The sequence below is a fragment of the Dendrobium catenatum genome, unplaced genomic scaffold (assembly GCF_001605985.2).
Source record: "Dendrobium catenatum unplaced genomic scaffold, ASM160598v2 fragScaff_scaffold_1228, whole genome shotgun sequence".
Classification (NCBI taxonomy): domain Eukaryota; kingdom Viridiplantae; phylum Streptophyta; class Magnoliopsida; order Asparagales; family Orchidaceae; genus Dendrobium; species Dendrobium catenatum.
The window spans coordinates 674,997-693,597 of NW_021319690.1; the positions used below are offsets into that span (position 1 = coordinate 674,997).

At 35.7% G+C, this 18,601-nt stretch overlaps 1 protein-coding gene across 1 annotated transcript in view; it reads right to left on the reverse strand.

Annotated features, from left to right (window-relative positions):
• LOC110096131 (QWRF motif-containing protein 2-like) overlaps positions 1-10,626 on the reverse strand; it is a 45,110-nt gene extending 34,484 nt beyond the window's left edge. Inside the window, exon 1 of the mRNA XM_028699288.1 lies at positions 10,370-10,626. The gene's annotated coding sequence lies outside the window, so the exon portion shown is untranslated. The remainder of the gene's footprint in view (positions 1-10,369) is intronic.
• Positions 10,627-18,601: the final 7,975 nt, after the last annotated feature.

The following is an 18,601-nucleotide window of genomic DNA, read 5'->3' on the forward strand; positions in this document are numbered from 1 at the left end:
CACTTTTAAACATAATATAATTTATATATGTTAATTAAATATTATTTAATTCTTCATTTAAATATATTAATAGTTAAATTATTTATTTAATTGTTTTAAATTAAAACTATAGACATATATAATTATATTTATTAAATTTAAGCATGACATATATTTTTTGTAAATCTATTTAAAAAATGATTAACTTTTAATGGAGTCATAATCTAACCTAAATTAATTACTCTTCTTTTTTAAATTATATAAATATTTATAATAGAATATGGAAATGCATTTTTTTGTTTTATTTCGACATTGAGCAATGAAATTCGAAAGAAGATGAATTATTGTCTGATATGATCATATTTTGAAATAAAAAAAAAAATTTTTTGTCAGAAGATGCCCTAATGAAGGTCTCCAAAGTTCTCAAAGTAGAGCACCATTAAAATAAAAAAATAAACAGAGCACCATAGCGGCCTCGACTCCGCCCTGCTAGGGTTTTTGCCTCCCGGCGACTATTGCCTCTGTTTGCTGGTGAGGAAGCATTTTGCGGCTCTCCAGTTCGTTCATGCGTGTTCCTCCTGCCTGCTTGGGTTTAATTCGGGTGGCCTCTCGGAGGCTTTCGTCACCGTTTGCTTGTGATTTCAAGGAAGAATCCTTCCATCTTCTTCTTTATTTTGTTTCAGCTTTTCGTGTTTTTTTAATTTGACATACTCAATTCGTCCACCTCCTAGTCCTTTGCAGTCGAAATGGTGGTGAATCGTCTTTGTGATCCTGGTTTTTTGGATGGATCTTTGAAATCGAGATCTTTCGTTGATGCCTTAGTTGGTTCTTCCTCTAATGTTCGAGTTGCTAACTTCAAGCCATCTTCCTTTTGTGGTTTGCCTTCCTTATGGATCATGGAAGAGGAGATTCTAGCTCTTGTGGCTCCCTTACAATTTGCATTGGTTGGGTTTTTTCCATCACAACATCCTAGTTTGGATTATATCTACAAGTTCTTCTTTAACCTAAAGCTTAATACTGGGTTTTCTGTGACTATATTTGATCTGTCGCTCGTTCTGATTAAGTTATTCAATGATCCGGACTATAGCAAAGTATTTTGTCATAGATCCTACTTTGTTAATAATTGATTTATGAAATTAACAAAATGGTCACATTCACTTGATATAAATGTTGAGTCCTCTGTAATTTCCGTTTGGATTTCCTTTCCAAACCTAAGGCCCCATCTCTTTTCTCCTCGGATCCTGCATGCTTTGGGTTCTATTTTTGGTTGACCGTTAAAAGTCGAAAATGCCACGTGGGCTCCCTGCTATCTGTCGCTCGTGTTTTAGTTGAGCTTGACATTACCAAAAAATATTCGGACAAAGTATGGCTAGGTCCTGAAAATTTTGAATATGTTTAGAAGGTTGAGATGGAGGAATTTTCTTCATTTTGTGGTTCCTATAATTGCATTGGGCATGTTTGGGGTGAATGCTGCTCCCACTTCCCTGTCCCGAAGCCTATTCCTACTATTACTTCTAATCCTCGTTTGTATGATGGGAATGCTATGGGGAATACAACTACTATTTCTGATGGTTTGGAAAATGTTAACGCTATTATTATGGATTGTCCTATTACGCATACTAATGAGTTGGTCATTAATGGGGGTAATGGTGTTGTAGCTGATATTGAGGTTGATGTTGCTATGGTCGGTCCAGCTGAAGAGGTTGATATGGAACCGGTTTCTGTTTTTCCTATGGTTGTTTCTTGTGATAATAATGAGACGATAATGGGAACTAATACTTGTATGACTAATTCTATTGCTTCTCCTATCGAGACTCAAATTTCTAATTTGGGTTCTTTGGAACACGTGGTCTGTGAAGCTTTCGATCCTTTGGATGGCTTTGTGCCAAAAGAGAATGTCGATGATAGTATTGGTTTGGATGATCAGCCTCTCGTTACTGTGGGTTTTCCTTTGGATAACAATGCTGAAGTGCCTATTATAGATACTCACTCTTCTTTGGTATCTAATATTGTTTCGGCTAGGGGGTTGGGGCCAATTGTGAATGTGCTGTTTGTGGATGTTCCGATTGCACTTTTATCTTCCAATGAGTCAAATTTCAATTGGCTTCCAAATCCACATTTAGTCTTGTGGATCATTCTGATTAGTTGGATGGGTCTTGCTCCTCGCCTTGCAGGGATGCTGGAGAGGAATTGGATGAGCCAGAAGAAGCTTTTCATGAGTATAGTTTGAATGTAAGTCGTTCTGCTCAAAAAATCCAATTCCATGGTGCTGCCAAACGTTCAAGAGAGAAATAGAAAATTAAGTAATTGGTGTTGTTGGTGTATGTCCTTTGTTGTTATGACCTCCTCTCTGTTTTTTGTGTTCTGTTGGTTGCTGTATTTTTTGGTGGTGAACTCTAATTGTCTAGTCCGGCCAATGATGAAGCGGCCTTCTGCTCATCCACTAGAGGGTCTTGGCTAGATGGCAACCTTGGTGGTCCCTTTTACTATTATTTTTATTTTTATTTTTATTTTAGTGGCGGTGGTGTCCCTTTTCTTCTTCTAATTGGTGGCATTTATTTAGGATGTGGGATGATGTTTGGTCTGTGCATGTTGCCTCCAATGGATGATCCTTACTTGTCTTCTAGTTGGTTGTATGACGGCTCATGCCATTTCTTGGAAAAATTATTTTGTGCGGAGTTCATACTCCAATGAAAATGCGACACGTCCGATATCGAGCTTGGTACCAAGGCTCGGTAACGCTTAGTACCTAAGCGTAAAACCGGACGGTTCTCCCGTCCGGTGTCCGCACATAATAATTTCTCTATTTCTTGAGACTGGTTGTTATTTGTCTTGATACATTGATTATAACTTTGTATTTTTAGATTTTTCTCTTTTAAACTGGGTTATAATCTACTTTTTATTAAATATATTTTGGGCTTGTTCTTACAAAAAAATAGAGCACCATTGCTTGTTCCCTTTTCGTAGCATATCGGAGCTGAATTCGGAAGATTCTTCTCGAAAGTTGGAAAGCGGATTTAGATGTTACAAAAATGTATTTATAGGGAGACGAAAATAGTGAGTATAGGACTAAACGTGGGAACTGGGATGTGAGGACAAGGGGACAGGATCCGCTAACCTTTGTTTGTATCCGATCCGTGAAGCAGATGGGATTAACGGATCCGATTTGTTTCCATGCGCGATATGGATCCCACTCTGGACAACGACATTCCAACGGCTACTTCAACAAATTTTAAATTAGGTTTACGGATTATTTACTTTGTTCTGTTCTTAATTAATGAGTGCACGATTTTCAAAAAGAAAAATAATTATTTCAAAATATTAGGATAAAAAATTGTAAGAATAGCCTATAAATTCTTAATTTATTTTAAGATGAATATAATACAATTTTTTATGTATTAAAAATTTTAAATTCTTATAAAATGTTTAGAATCCATTTAAATAATTTTTTTGTCATTATTTTTTTTTTCATTATTTTCACTAAATATTTATGTTAAAAATTATTATAAAAATTGTAAGAAAACTATCTCAAATTAAATAATGGTAGATTTGAATTCAATTAGAATTCTCTAAATTAATTCTAATCAATATGTTACGAGTTCGAGTAAATAATATGAATGTCTACAATTTTTTTTTCAATTTTAATGGGAGTAAAGTTAGATTTAGGGGTGTAAATGAGTCGCGTAGTGACTTTATCGACAAGCTTGGCTAGTCAGCAGAACTTTGGCTAGAATTTGAGCTCAAGCTCGAAAGGCGAGCTCAAGCTCGAAAGACGAGCTCGAGCTCGACTATTCATACTGCAGGTCGGCTTGTCGAGCGGCTCAAGTTCGACTAGTCTGATTCCACTCTGAGTTTCAAATTTCCGCTTCGTTTCGTCGAGCGCACGTGGCATTTGGTCAGCTTACGCACGCCACCTCGGTCTGAGGTCCACAATCCTCTCAATTCAAGCTCACGCACACCACCTCGGCCTGCCTTGGTCCGCATGCTAGCTGCTCGGTCATGAGGTCCACCTTCGTCTTGTTGAGCGCACGCGGCACGAGACAGACTTACGTCCTCTTTAATCTTCCAGCTCGGTCCCGATCCGCTTAATCGAGTTGGCTCAATGAGCTCACGAGTCGAGTCTAGCTGTGCTCGAACTCGTATAATATATGTGCTCAATTGTACGCTTGAACTCGACTCGTGAGTCCGATAAGCTTGACTCGTGAGCCCATAAACAAATCGAGCTCGAGCCGGCTCGCGAGTCGGCTCGGCTCACTTACACTCCTAATTAGACTATTTTTTTATCAAAAAGTGGCATCATCTAGTTAGAATTGAAAAAAAAGTAGGTATTTGACTTGATGATTACTTTGTATAAATTTATTAATTTAATAAGTCACATATAAATAATACTTGATAGTAATTTAATTATGTTTATAAATAAAACAATATGTATACATAAGTACATGTTTATATAATTATATGTGTTTGTGTATGTCCGTCCATATATGTATATTTTTATTAATATGTTTACAATAAAAAATCATTCAGGATGTTAAGAGAACTTTGCTATTGACATCTTTCAAAGCTTCAACAAGTTTACCTATATTGTATGGGCCTAACAGGTCTATAATAGAATTGAAATGGGCTTTCATTTAAGCCCATTTAGAATTTAAAAAAAAAAACAAATCCGCAACGTACTTTCAATATTTTATTTATGACAGCACGACCGTCTCCAACTGCCTTGAACGCAAGTGAGATCCAACATTTCGCATCCTTTTTCCAACTAACCCATAATTTGTAGTTGTTGTAGCGATTAAATATTAAATATTTTATAATTTATATGATAATTAATGAATTTTAATGATTAGCCCTTTTAAAATAGCGTTAGCCCAAAATAGAAATAATTGAGATAAGTCAACTCTGAGCATAATTCTATAAATAATCTGTAAATTAAACTCAAATTGTAAATAAAATAAGGCATTGTTTCGAACCAATTTTTTATTATTTTCTAAGGCTTTATTTGAGACGGTTTTCATTTTCTTAAATCAAATTTTTAGTATAAAAGTTTTAATTTTTTACTAAAAAATTATTTTAAGAAGCAGGAAGAGAGCAATTTCAAACAAGGCCTACATCAACTTGTTAGTAAAAAAAATTCTAGCACAAAAAACAATTTATATTAGAAAGCTTATTTAGAAAACAACAAGAGAGTTGTCTCAAACGAAACTTCAAAAATTAATTCAGAGACCATCTAAACTCCGATTTCAGCAAACTTATAGTCGAACTGAGTGTCTCAGAAATACGAATCCAACGACTCCAAATTCGTCTCAATCCGAGCCCAAATGAGTCCAAATCAAGTATCCGAAGCGCTGTTGAAAGCTTCATAACACTATTTGAGTTACCAAACGGTCTCCGATTTTTACGTGCTTATACTCGAATCGAACGGATCAACGAGACGAATCCAACGAGCCGAAGATCGCCGAATTCCGACATCTCTAAGACTTTCAAATGTCCAACGAACGGTGCATAATCGTAGGATTCGATATCGGTCGTCCATTCGTCCACTCCCTATACGCCCCTGATCTCACACCTATTTACGGGCCATGCCACTCCAGAAAATCTATAAATAGAGCCCTCATTCTTCACAGGGGGGGGGGAAGAGAGAGAATAAGAAGGGAAGAAGAAGAGAAAGGGAAAAAAGGAGAATCCTCTCCTCCTCGACCACCGCCGGAGCTCTTCCCGTCACCTGAATACGCCGGAACTCTGCCGAATATTCGAAAGAACGCTAGAATTCTGCCCAACTTCCATGGGATGCGGAAATTCTTCTCAATTAACGACAGGATCTTCGTACAATGCTAAGACATTAAACTATATATTTCTCTACCGCCGCGAATATTCCAGGACGCAACAAAACTTTATGTATTGACAAGCTGCTTTAAGAAGTAGTATGAAAGTTGTCTCAAACGAAGCCTAAGTTAGAGCTAATCTAAGCTCAGATAATTAAAAAAAGGGATTTACATGGATAATATCTAAAATTATTCTATCGATATATTTAATCATTAAATTTGACTATTTTTTTTAATTTAATATGTTGTTAATGTCATTGCATCTCATGAAAATTCTGAAACTCTTGCTGATAAAGACGAGAGGTGGAAGATCTGAAGACGGACAAAATGTGATCAAATCTATATCGTGTAAAGCTTGATGATACAAAAGATATAAGAGAGTCACAGCGGGATTCACGATAAAGAAGAGCTTGCGTAGAAGCAAACGAGATGGGCTTTGGGTGAAGTTGTGTCAATAGTTAGATGGGCCAGGAACACATAGGAAAAGCCCACTAATTTTAAAGGACTTAAAGAATTTTAACAATATTTGGGTCTGATCTGTGCAGTGTCCCTTTCTTGAGAGGGCCGAGAAATAGAGTTTTTATAATCACTGGGCTTCATTAATGTGTTCCTATGTGGACCAAATTGGAGGCCTTACCTATTGGTGGTCCTTATGGACTTTTATCTAAATCAATGAGCTTTGGACCTTTGGTAGCCCAACCAATCAAACCCTATTCTAGACATATAGGAATCAAATAAGATGCAATAATGAGTAGATGGTACATTGTAAAGTTTAGGTACTTATGAATATATTTATAATATGAGCGTTAATAATTTAATATTTATTATTATAAATTATTTGAAATATAAGCGTTAATTATTTAGAATGTTAAAGTTTAATAAATAATAGTATTTTATAAATAAGTATATGAGTTCATGAGGTTTATAAAATTGGAGTCGAATATGGGAAAAATATTCAAAAGGATCGTAAGAATATTGAAATTATGGATTGTGAATACAAATAATTGGAGGGGGAAATAAAGAAAAGGAAAAAAAAATAGGTTAGACTCTTAAGGTATAATTTATGAGGCCCTTCCAAAAAAAAAATTAAAAATTATGAGGCTCTTCAAGTATAATTTAATTAGGGGATTAAATAATTTTTTAAAATTTGGCATGTTTTTAATCAAATTGAGCATCTTAACGAAGTAAATGCAATGACCCCTATGATTCTTAATTCCGATAATGTTACGTCTATTTAATGTTGAACAAACACTTTATGATTAGGACACTATCCAAAGCATCGTATAGAGAGTTTCTTATTTTATCATATTTACGATGCATGTTACTCTAAAAAACCCGTAAATAGATTTTCATTCTATCTATAAAGATGGTCACAGACAAAATATTCAAAAGAACTCTAAAGATTGAAGAAGCATGAAGCTCCATCAGAGCACCACCATCCTCATTTGGCTGTCACTATCGAGCCATCTTAGATATTAGGTATTAGTTAAATAAGATGTTAGGTGTTAATACGTAAATCCATTAAAGTATCACCATCATAAAACACTTTTACTTTACCGCTGCGAATTTCTAATCGTAATAATATATTGATACGTCACCAAAAAAATGACTTAATTGACCATGAATCTCGAGGCCATCAGGACTTAGATTTCAATTAAACCTATAGTCAAGTTGAACATCTCAACTAGGTGAACCCAACAACACAAAAAATAGTCCAATCCTAGCCCTAACGAAACCAAATCATGGGCCTAAATCATATTTGGAAACTTCGAGACATTAATTAGATGATTAAATGATCTCAAAATTTGGCTGTCTATTGTCCAATCAAGAAGCTAGATGAGACAAATCCAATGTGCCTAAGATCGCTTAATTATGATATTATTAAGACACATAAATATGCCTCCTAACTACAATCATGGGCAGATCCACGTTGCCTCGACCTCAAACAGTAGAGATGAATAAGAGGGTCAATTTCGATCTTTTGCCCCCCCCCCCCCCCTCCAAAATCAAAATTTATTTTTTTGCCATATTCTAAAGCATTTTTCCAACTCCTGCTTGAGTCCTCGACGCCTTTGTTCCGCCTCTTCTCACATGCGACAGTAGACATGCCGACACAGCTAGACGAATGTATTGAATTTGTCCACCCTAAAAAAGGATAGATCCGCCCCTACCTATAGTCCCTCCAACTGACATTCTTGAAACACCATCTCCAAGTAACAATCCTTCCAGTTGTAGTCATCCGCTGACTACTATCCTTCGACCATCGTCGTCGGCCGACTATGGCCCTCAGACCACCATCACTTGGCTACGGTTCTCCGACCATTATTGCTTGCTCAACTACTATCCTTTCAGCCTCTGTCACCCAATCAATTACTATTCTCGTAACATTATTGCTTGATTATAGTTCACCGACCACTATTATTTGCCAACTATAGTTCTTAGACCACAGTCACCCAGCTACAATACTACCAATATTCAATCCTCTAACTATAATCCTATTATAATCCTTTCAACCTCTATTTCCAATCGATTGCTATTATCTAACCACTGTCGCCCGACAAATATGATTCTCGGACCGCCATAACTCGACGACATAGTCCTCCGACCAATGTGGCCTTCCTTGGTCCTTTTGACCTCCATTGCATGTCGACCATGTTCCTTTGACCATCATCACCTAAGTACGACCATTTCAGCCTTCATTTCTATCTGACTTTGGTCCTTCAACCATTATCATCCGACTACGTTCCTTAGACCTCTGTCGCTTGTCTACAATTATGCCAATATGCATCACTCGTTGACTATGAACCTTTCAACCTCCATCGCCTGCTGATAATAGTCCTTAGATTCTTGTCGCTCAGCTATGGTCTAGCTAATCTTTATCTCCCGCTGAATGCTGTTGGAAAATAAATCGCCACACAGATTTGGTGTGCTATCCTATTTTGTGATAGAAGAAGATCAATCACCAAAAGTGAGGTCAACAAATACAGTCTTCGAATCGTCATCACCTAACTACATTCCTCCAACCTCCATCATCGATTGATAACGGTCCTCCAACCTCCATCACCTGCCAACTTCAATCCTCCGACCACTATAGGTCGACTATGATGCTTCCAACCTACGTTACATGCTGACTACAATCCACCGATCAATAATCTCCTTATCAATGACGCTTTGCTACTCTAATGGATACTAAATTCATCAATTATCATCTCCAATAATTTCAATGCACGTCACTGCTTATAAAAGCAGCGTACATCATCAACATCTAACTCCCAACTTCATTCCTTTGATTTTTATTGCATTCCTACCAAAAGAAATTTTCAACTTCAGCCAATTCTTTATAGTGTATCAATGCATTCCCCTAAGGAAGGCTCCACTTGTAATCTAATTCAAATACTAGTGATCAAATTACTTTAACTAGTTAGGCTCCAGGATTTTTCCATTTTTAGGGATTTTCACGTAAAAATTAAGATGTATCTTATGATTGTTGCACTTCTATTGTATTTGTGTTTTTGTTGGTCCTTCATGCAATGCTAAAATATTAAACACTATGTTTCTCTACCGATATGAATGTTCCGGCTCACAATGTAAATAACAATTAAAGATATGTAAATAAAGAAGACTTTTGTGGTATATACATAAACCACCTAAAAATAATCAACTTCATCTTTTCTCTTGTATGAGTTAGGCTTCGTTTGGGACGGCTTTCTTCCTGCTTCATAAAGCTGCTTTCTAGTATAAAAATTAAAATTTTTATACTAAAAAACCGTTTCAAGAAGCAATAAGAAAGCCGTCCCAAACAAAGCCTTAGTCGTAGAAAAAGAAGCGTCTCATATGCTTTTGACTTAATCAAATGGCAGTTTTACATAGACTTTACCTACAACTGAAACTTCAAAATATTTATTCATCGAACAAAGCATGACGAAAACCAAGAGAGTTCAAAAGAGGGCCAAAGCCTGAAAATGAAACTCGAAAAATAGTGCTATTGTGTCTTCATTAAGCTTAGTTACTGAATTCAAAAAACTAAAAAACCCAGTTTTTTTCTATTAAAAATAAAATGTATTGCTTTCATCATTTGGTTGTTTCAAACTATCTCCACAAATCTTCATAAAAATTCCAAAATATGGTGAATTGGTGATTGCAGTTCCAAACATGAAAACATTTCATCAAAATTCATTTCATATTTCCCCCATACAATCAACAGAAAGGATCTTAAAAGAAACCAAAACTTATCCAAAATTCTATTATTTCTCCTACTAGTGCTCACTGATGTTTTATATCCTAAACCGCCATAACTCAAGTAATATTTTGTTATTATTATTGAACTTAGTGTTTTCCTATACTGATTGATTGAAGGTTTTGTCTTCATCCAACAAGTTTTTTGCTTCAAAATTAGTATAAAAGTGTCTCTGATTTGTACTTCGGAGTTCAAATTCCCAAAAACTTATTCTATCCACACTGAAATTTGTGCCTTAATATCATCCAAAATTCTATCTTTTGATGAATTTCTCATATAACAGAAAGAAAACAATTCAAACCCATAAGCAAAACAGAAGAGAAAAAGGTACCTGGAACTGATGAATCAAAACTGAGATGAGAGCTCCAGAAAGCGAGATGCTATCTCATACTTTGCTTTCAGAACTTGGAAAATAAGAATTTGAAGAAGAGGAACACCAACAGTGTCAGCAATCCTAAGGCCACTTTGATTTGTACGCTAAGTCATATGGGTTTTCTATGTCATCCAAAGCAACACACAAACTCTCAGTTTCTTTGTCTGTCAATCACTTTCTTTGTGTAGAGTCTCTCCTCTCACTACCTCTTTGCTTTTAAGGAGGTTTTGGTGTGCTTTGCGAGCACTACCACCTTTAGTTTTTGGGGTCCTACGCCACCACTTTTACAGATGGGCACAGCTTATCTACTTTTTCCAACTTTCACCACCTTCCATTTTACAGCAGAAATGAATTGGCAAATTAGCTCTGTCTCTGTTGTTAGTGAAGCTTTAACTCTTTCTAGCTTCGGCCTAAGAGGCTGTTGAGGACAGTTGAGAGTTTTTTTTTTTGGGGTGAGGACTTTCTCACCTAATTAAGTTAAACTCATATACACAACACATTCTCAAGCTTCGAACCAAACACCTTTCGAGTGATACACTACAGGAAAATCTCTTCTTTCCGGCGGAATATTTGATAGTTTCCGGCGGATTTTTAAAGTTTCCGACGGATTTTCAGCGAAATTTTGTTTCGCCGGAAAATCAAGCGTTGGAAACTTTTTCCGTCGCAATAAATCCGCCAGAATGTTTTTTCGGCGGAAAAAATCCGTCGGAAATTCTGTCGAAAAAATTTGAACTTTATCCGTCGGAAATGCTCCGGAAAAACCGCCGGAACTCCGCCGAAAAATTCCGCCGGTAATGTGCAGTTTTCCTATAGTGATAGCCAAAACTTCCAAACAAAAAATCAAGACAAACTTCCTAGGACCTCTTCCTTTTTTTCTTAATGAAGAAGAGTTTTGGGTACTTGAAGAAACAATATATTCCTTTAATCATCGATTTATTAATCTTTTCACTATATTTAGGTTTCGTTTGGAACAGTTTTTTTTGTTGCTTTATGAAGTAATTTTTTAGTATATAATTTTTAATTCAAAAAATTTTGTACTAAAAAATTATTTTATACAGAAATATCCCAAAAATACTTATTGCACCTTCTATTATGATTAAGATTAAAGACCGGGCGACTCTCATTATAATTTATTATTGTTGAGGATTCTATGGCTATGCATACCCTTTTGTGTTTTGAGTAAGTGGATTTTTTATAATTAAGGTGAATTTAAGAAGTTATTTTTTTTTATAAAGTTTAACACAATGTTAGCCCTAACTATGATGACATATTTCAAATTGCAAATGTGTTGAAAATATTGTGATATAATTTAAAATGTGAATAATATGCCAACTAAATCATATTCAAATATATTTAGCTCACTGAGATATCAATATTAAATCATATTATTAAAATATGTAAAATATAATAATATGTTTCTCAAAAACATTTCTAATTCAAGAAAAAAATAATATGGACACGAAATAAATGGAAAGAAAGTCTGCATTAATAATTGCAAATGAAGAACATTTATGTGGTTTCATGTCGATTTCAACAAACCTAATAGTCATGTTCTTTAGTGCATCGTGCATAAGCTTGCATTGTAGTCTTTTGATATGGGCGAATTATTACGTCCGGTTACCGGACGTCCTGACATACAATCCAGATACGCCACGTCACCCAAATACATTAGGACCCGGTATATTTTGATGATGTGACGCATCTAGATTGGTATCCGGACGAATCCGGACAACGAATGTAATAATTTCCCCTTGATATGAGAGGCACAATGGAGCAAATGCTACAAGAAACAATGAAATGTAGAAGAAAGCATGTAAAAAAAGGCTGAAAAAACTATGGTAGTAATCTGGATAGAAACTACTACATATATCTTTTTCTCTTTGTTTTTTAGTTGAAAAAAATTTTATATTAAAATATTATTTTAGAAAGCTGTAAGAAGTTGTCCCAAATCAGGGGCGGATTTCTTCAGTCACTGGTCACAGGCTCGCAACTCTCCTCGTCCCTCCGTTCTTCCATCCGAAGGCAAGCAGTCGCCGGCGGCGATAGTTGACTGGCGATACTCTTCCAGTAACCGATGTTGAAGCCGCCGGTGATGAGATCAATTTCCCTTAAGATTGGCGACGGCAACGCTAGATTCTGGCATGCCACCTTGTGCACATGTGCTCTCCACCCGTCATGCTCACCTCTGTCCTCACTACCAACCTCTTTGCCCTATATGCCTTCACCTATGCACCAAAACCCTCCACCTGCGCCAGTTTCCACAGCGTTAAGAATATCTCCGTGATCTCGGAGCACGTAGCTGCAACAGTAAAAATTATTTGTGCAAATGTTTGGGATATCATTCTTATTGGTTTCTAAAATAGCTTTTTATTATAAAAATTATAATGCAAAAAATTTTTGTGCTAAAAAAATGATTTAAAAATAATAAGAAAGCTGTCTCAAACAAGCTGTAATCATATATATCTTTAAAAATCTTTCCTCAATAGCAACAAGTTCTCAACCATTTTTTATATATATTTAAAATTTTGATTTTTCATTTATATGTTAATTTGTCAAAATTTTTATTTGAGTCCTATCAAATAACTAAATAAACAATAAATAACTATTTAGTTTTGCATCAAAATTTTGATTACAAACCTAACTATGAGTATGAGCACAATATATAAATGTAGTGTTAATTTTTTTTTTTTAAAACATGTATTCTTTATTTAGTATTTGTATTAGAATTATTAATGATATATTCTTTAAAAATTGTTTTGATCAAGCATGAATCTCAAGGCAAAACAAAATTGAAAACTTCAAAAATTAAATTCGGGAGCATCTGAACTCCGATTTCAGCGAGCTTATAGTCAAACTGAGCGTCTCAAAAATACGAACCCAACGACACCAAATTCAACTCAATCCGAGCCCAAAGGAGCCCAAATCAAGCGCCCAAAGTGCTGTTGAAAAGCTCGTACCACAATTTGAGTTACCAAATGGTCTCCGATTTTAACTAGCTTATAGTCGAGTCAAACGGCTCGACGAGACGAATCCAACGAGCCCAATATCGCCAAATTCTGACATCACTAAGGCCTTCAAATGTCCAATGAACGGTGGACGATCGAAGGATTCAATATCAGCCATCCATTCGGCCACTCCCTATTTGCCCCTGATCTCACACCTATTTACGAGCCATGCCACTCTAGAAAAATTATAAATAGACCCCTCATTTCTCATAAGAGGAGACCCAAGCAAGAAGAAGAAGAGAAGAAGAGAAGAGAAGGAGAGGAGAGGAGAGAACTGCTCCTCCTCGACCACCGACGGAGTTTTTCCCGTCGTCAAAACGAAGCCAGAATCCCGCCAGACGCCCGAGTGACGCCGAAACTCTGCTCGACTTTGTAACTGAATTTCAATTCAGAAGAAACTCATTGTAATCTGATCGTCTTAACTTGTGAGACAAATCAGTCTCTTGTATCTCAAATTATACTAGTGGAACTTTTCAACTAGGCGTTGCCCTGTGGTTTTTTCCCTTTCTAGGGTTTTCCACGTAAAAATCATGGTGTTCTTTTATCTCCTGTTTGTGTGTGCTAGATATTCGTACAACGCTCAGACGAAAATTTTCTAATTCTACCGCCACGTATATTCTAGCCCGCAACAATTAGAATTATCCGATTACATATAAATATTTTTATTTTAGAATTATTCAATATCAAAACATCTATATATTATGTATTTTTTAAATACATTGTCATTATTAAAAAAATTTGATTATTATACTTATTATTTTTTATGATATATTCAGACATTTTTATATTAGTATGTTATTAAATTGATTAGAAGACATTACAATTTTAATTTTCTGATATAGAATTAATATATAAAAAAAAAAAGCATTTTTACATTAGGAAGATGTTGTCTATTAAAAAATGATAAATAAAAAAGGAAGATTTCTTCATTTTAAGGAATTCAATATGACCAAACAAAAAAATAGAAAAATAAAACAGAAGAAACAATGGAAATTACAATGCTTACACACAGTTGATATCATTATTTCTTGTCATTTAAACCAAGAAGAAAGAGTCCTTACGCCATTAATGCTTAAAACAGTAGAACTTTGCAGGGCTGCAGGAGCATTCCAAGCTAAGCAAAGGTTGTTAACCTTGGTTTCAGCATTAGTAATAGAAGTGAGAGAAAAATGTGCCTTTTAAATAGCTAAAGATTAAGGCTTTATTTGGGACCAATTTTGTATTGCTTTTTAAAATAAAGTTTTAATAATAAAGAAATATCATTTTTAATATTTTATGAACAAGTCTTTTTTAGATCTACCTCTATCTTCCTTAACATAAGATTTTAATACAGGTACTTTCTTAACCGGGTCATCGAAATGTCGCAGTTTAATGTGACTAATTCATACTTAATACTCAATTAAAAAAAAACGAATGCCAATGTATCTTTAAAAATGGCTTAGACTTCATTTGATATAGTTTTCTTATTAATTTTTATAGTAGCTTTCTAACATAATTTTTTAAAAGCAACAATAAAGTTGTGGCCAAAAGTTGTCTCTAAAGAAGACTTAGGCTTCGTTTGGGATGACTTTTTTATTGATTTCTAAAACGGAGTTTTAGTTCAAAAATAAAAAAAATTGTACTAAAACTCCGTTTTAGAAAGCAATAAAAAAGCCGTCCCAAACGAAGCCTTAGGCTTCGTTTGAGATTGCTTCATTATTGCTTTCGAAATGGCTTTTTTTATATAAAACTTTTTAATTCAAGAAATTTTTATACTAAAAAGTTATTTTAAAAAGCAACAATAAAACTATCCCAAATAAAACCTTTAGGATAATTTTCTCACTATTTTTTAAAACAGCTTTTTAGTAAAAAAAATTATTTCAATAAAATTCTACATTAAAAAGCTGATTTAGAACCCTAAAAAGCCTTTAATTGAATCCACTTGTTGTTTATTCATGATTTTTGATAAATATAATCCCAATGATCTTTAATGAAAAGCTTTGTTAAGGGAGCAAAGGAATGTAGAGACTTGCGAGAATGATACTGTCATGCCCTTTTTCTAATGAAAGAAAGGTTTCTATTTAATCGAAGTTTAATAAAGAATACATGTACTACTATTTAATACCTGCTTATGTACCTGTAACTAGTGTGAGAACTCTTGGCTATGTATTTATATGTCCACTGTATTCACCTAATGGCGATCTATGTCTTTCAATACAATATTATTTTCCTCTCTATTCACATGGTATTAGAGCAGCTTTCCTCAGCTCTTCATCTCTGAGCTCTTCGTTCTCGTCTTGCTTCTATCTTTATTCTTCTCTCCGACACGATGGAAGCTTCTTCCACATCTCAGCTCACGAATCGTCAAGATTCAGAGAGGGATGACAGCTTCAACATCCCAGCAGCTCTCAAATTCGTCATATCCAACATCAAGATCAGTGTTCACATGCCTCTCTCAGCCGGCAATTATTCGGTATGGAGATCTCAAATCTTGAAACTCCTCAACGCCAATGGTTTCGCCTCCTTTCTTCTTCCGATGGCGTCCACTCATGATTGCTACATAGATCGTCAAGATGACAGCAAAGAACTTAATCTAAAATATCAAGAATTGGTTCTTGTTGATCAAAATCTAGTGGCGGCACTATGCTCCACGCTTTCACTGGCGATTCTGCCCTATGTAATTCATCTTGAATCTACCTCGGCCATCTGGGCTACAATCGAATGCATGCTTCAATCCTCCAACAGATTACGTGTAATATAGCTAAAAAATGAATGGCATAATGTTCAAATGAAGATTCAGACAATGTTGTAATACCTCACGCATATCAAAACAATCATGGACAACATCGCTGCTGCAGGCACGATTCTTGATCAAGAAGACATCATCCTCTACACGCTCAATGGTCTCCCACAATCATACAATGCCTTCAAGACTTCCATTCGCACGATGCTCAATCCAATTGATCTAGACAATCTTTACTCGCTGTTAATCAATGAAGAAATCAATCTTTAGGCTGAAGCTCTTCGAAATGTCTCGATAGCCGATTCCTTTACAGCATTATATTCTCACAGAGGTAGGGGACGACGAGGTCGCGACCGTAACTCAGCTCAATCGTGACGAACGAATCCTACTACTAGCATTCAGTGTCAAATCTGCATCAAACGAGGACATTCTGTCAATAATTGCTAGCATCGTCTTAATATTACGGTCAATCCTCCGGAAACACACTCGACACAGCCCTCATCCCGTGCCCTGGTTGCTACAAATGATACCTCCAACACAGACTGGTACCTGGACTCCGGCGCATCTGCACATCTTACAAACTCTATAGACAGCCTTTCTCAGGCCAGCTCTTACAACGGATCCAATAATATCACCATCGATATGGAAAATCTTTACCCATTGCTCACTCAGGCAATGGCATTCTGCCAACACTGTACAACAAGCTTAAACTCAATCATCTTCTTCACGTTCCCAAATTATCTCACAATCTTTTATCCATTTCTAATATAACTCAAGATAACAATGTATCAGTTTATTTTGATTCACATGGTTTTATTATTAAGGACTTGACAACAAGTCAAACTCTGCTATCGGGCCCAAGTAACAAAGGACTCTACCCAATTCATTCTCCTGCTTCCTCCTACTCCAAGACTGTTCTTTCCGCCAAGCATCAAAACTCCTCCATCTGGCATCAAAGACTAGGGCATCCTAATGCTCAAACCGTTCATCTAGTTTATGTTAATAATAAGTCGTTGCATATACCTACTAATGCTTCTTTTTGCTCTAGCTATAAAATTTCAAAAGGACACAAACTTGTGTTTTCTAATTCATTTGATAGAGCATGTTTTCCATTAACTGTTATTCATTCTGATGTTTGGGGTCCTTCCCGGTAACTTCACATCAAGGCTTTCTATATTATGTGGTTTTTATCAACTATTTCTCTCATTTTACTTGGGTTTTTCCCATGTGGCACAAATATGAAGTTTTTAATATTTTTATTGATTTCAAAGGCTTTGCGGAAAAACAAACCAATTTTCAAATTAAATGTCTGCGATTTGACGGTGGCACTGAATATTTGAATTCTAACTTCAAAACCTTTCTTACTAAATAGGGAATTCAACATCAAACTTTTTGTCGTTATACACCGGAACAAAACGGTCTAGCAGAGTGCAAACACAAACACTTAATAGAAACCACTCGCACTTTATTGCACAGTTCATCTCTTCCACACTCATTTTAGCCCGATGCTTTTCTCACAGCATCATATCTCATTAATCGCCTACCCTCTTCCACAACTAACTTTACCTATCCTCTATACATTCTTTTTCACAATTACTTGACTACATCGTCCTCAAAATATTTGGAAGCTTGCTTTCCCTGGATTCCACCAATTCAAAGGAACAAACTTTAATCTCGCTCTCGGCAATGTGTCTTTCTTCGATATTCAACAAAATATTTATTTCAAGACATGTAGTCTTTGATGAAACTTGTTTTCCTTTCAAACAACACATCTCCTCTCAGCTTCCACAAAATTCTACTTCAATTCCTTCATCTCCTTTTGTTCCTTCAACTACCACACACCATCCCAATCAACACAATACTGTTTTCAAACTCAATCATCCTATCTCTCGGCCAACAACTTAGTAGGAATCACTCACTGCAAATTCCACTTACACAGAATTGCCTATCTCTTCCACTGATATTTCATCCTCCCAAATTTCTCTGATCTCGCTTCACCTTCTGCTTCTCCAACAACTACTTCGGGCCATCCTAGGACTACAAGACTCAAAACTGGTTCTCTCAAACCAATTGAAAAACTCAACCTGCTTCACATTCAAAACCATTCTCAAATCTCTCCACCACCTGAACCCTACAACTATCATGAAGCAAGCAAATACTATCAGTGGAGAACAACCATGGCAGATGAATTTCATGCTTTACAATGTTAGGGAACTTGGCAGCTGGTACCACCTCCTCCAAATGTACCTATACTTGGCAACCGTTGGACGTTCATAACAAAATACAACTCTGATGGTACCATTGTAAGGTTCAAAGCTCGATTAGTTGCCCAATGCAACAATCAATAATAAGGAATAAACTATTTGGAGACTTTCAGTCCAGTAGCTAAATTTCCTACCATACGAGTCCTTCTCACAATCACTCTTACCAACAAATGGCATGTACATCAAATGGATGTAATAA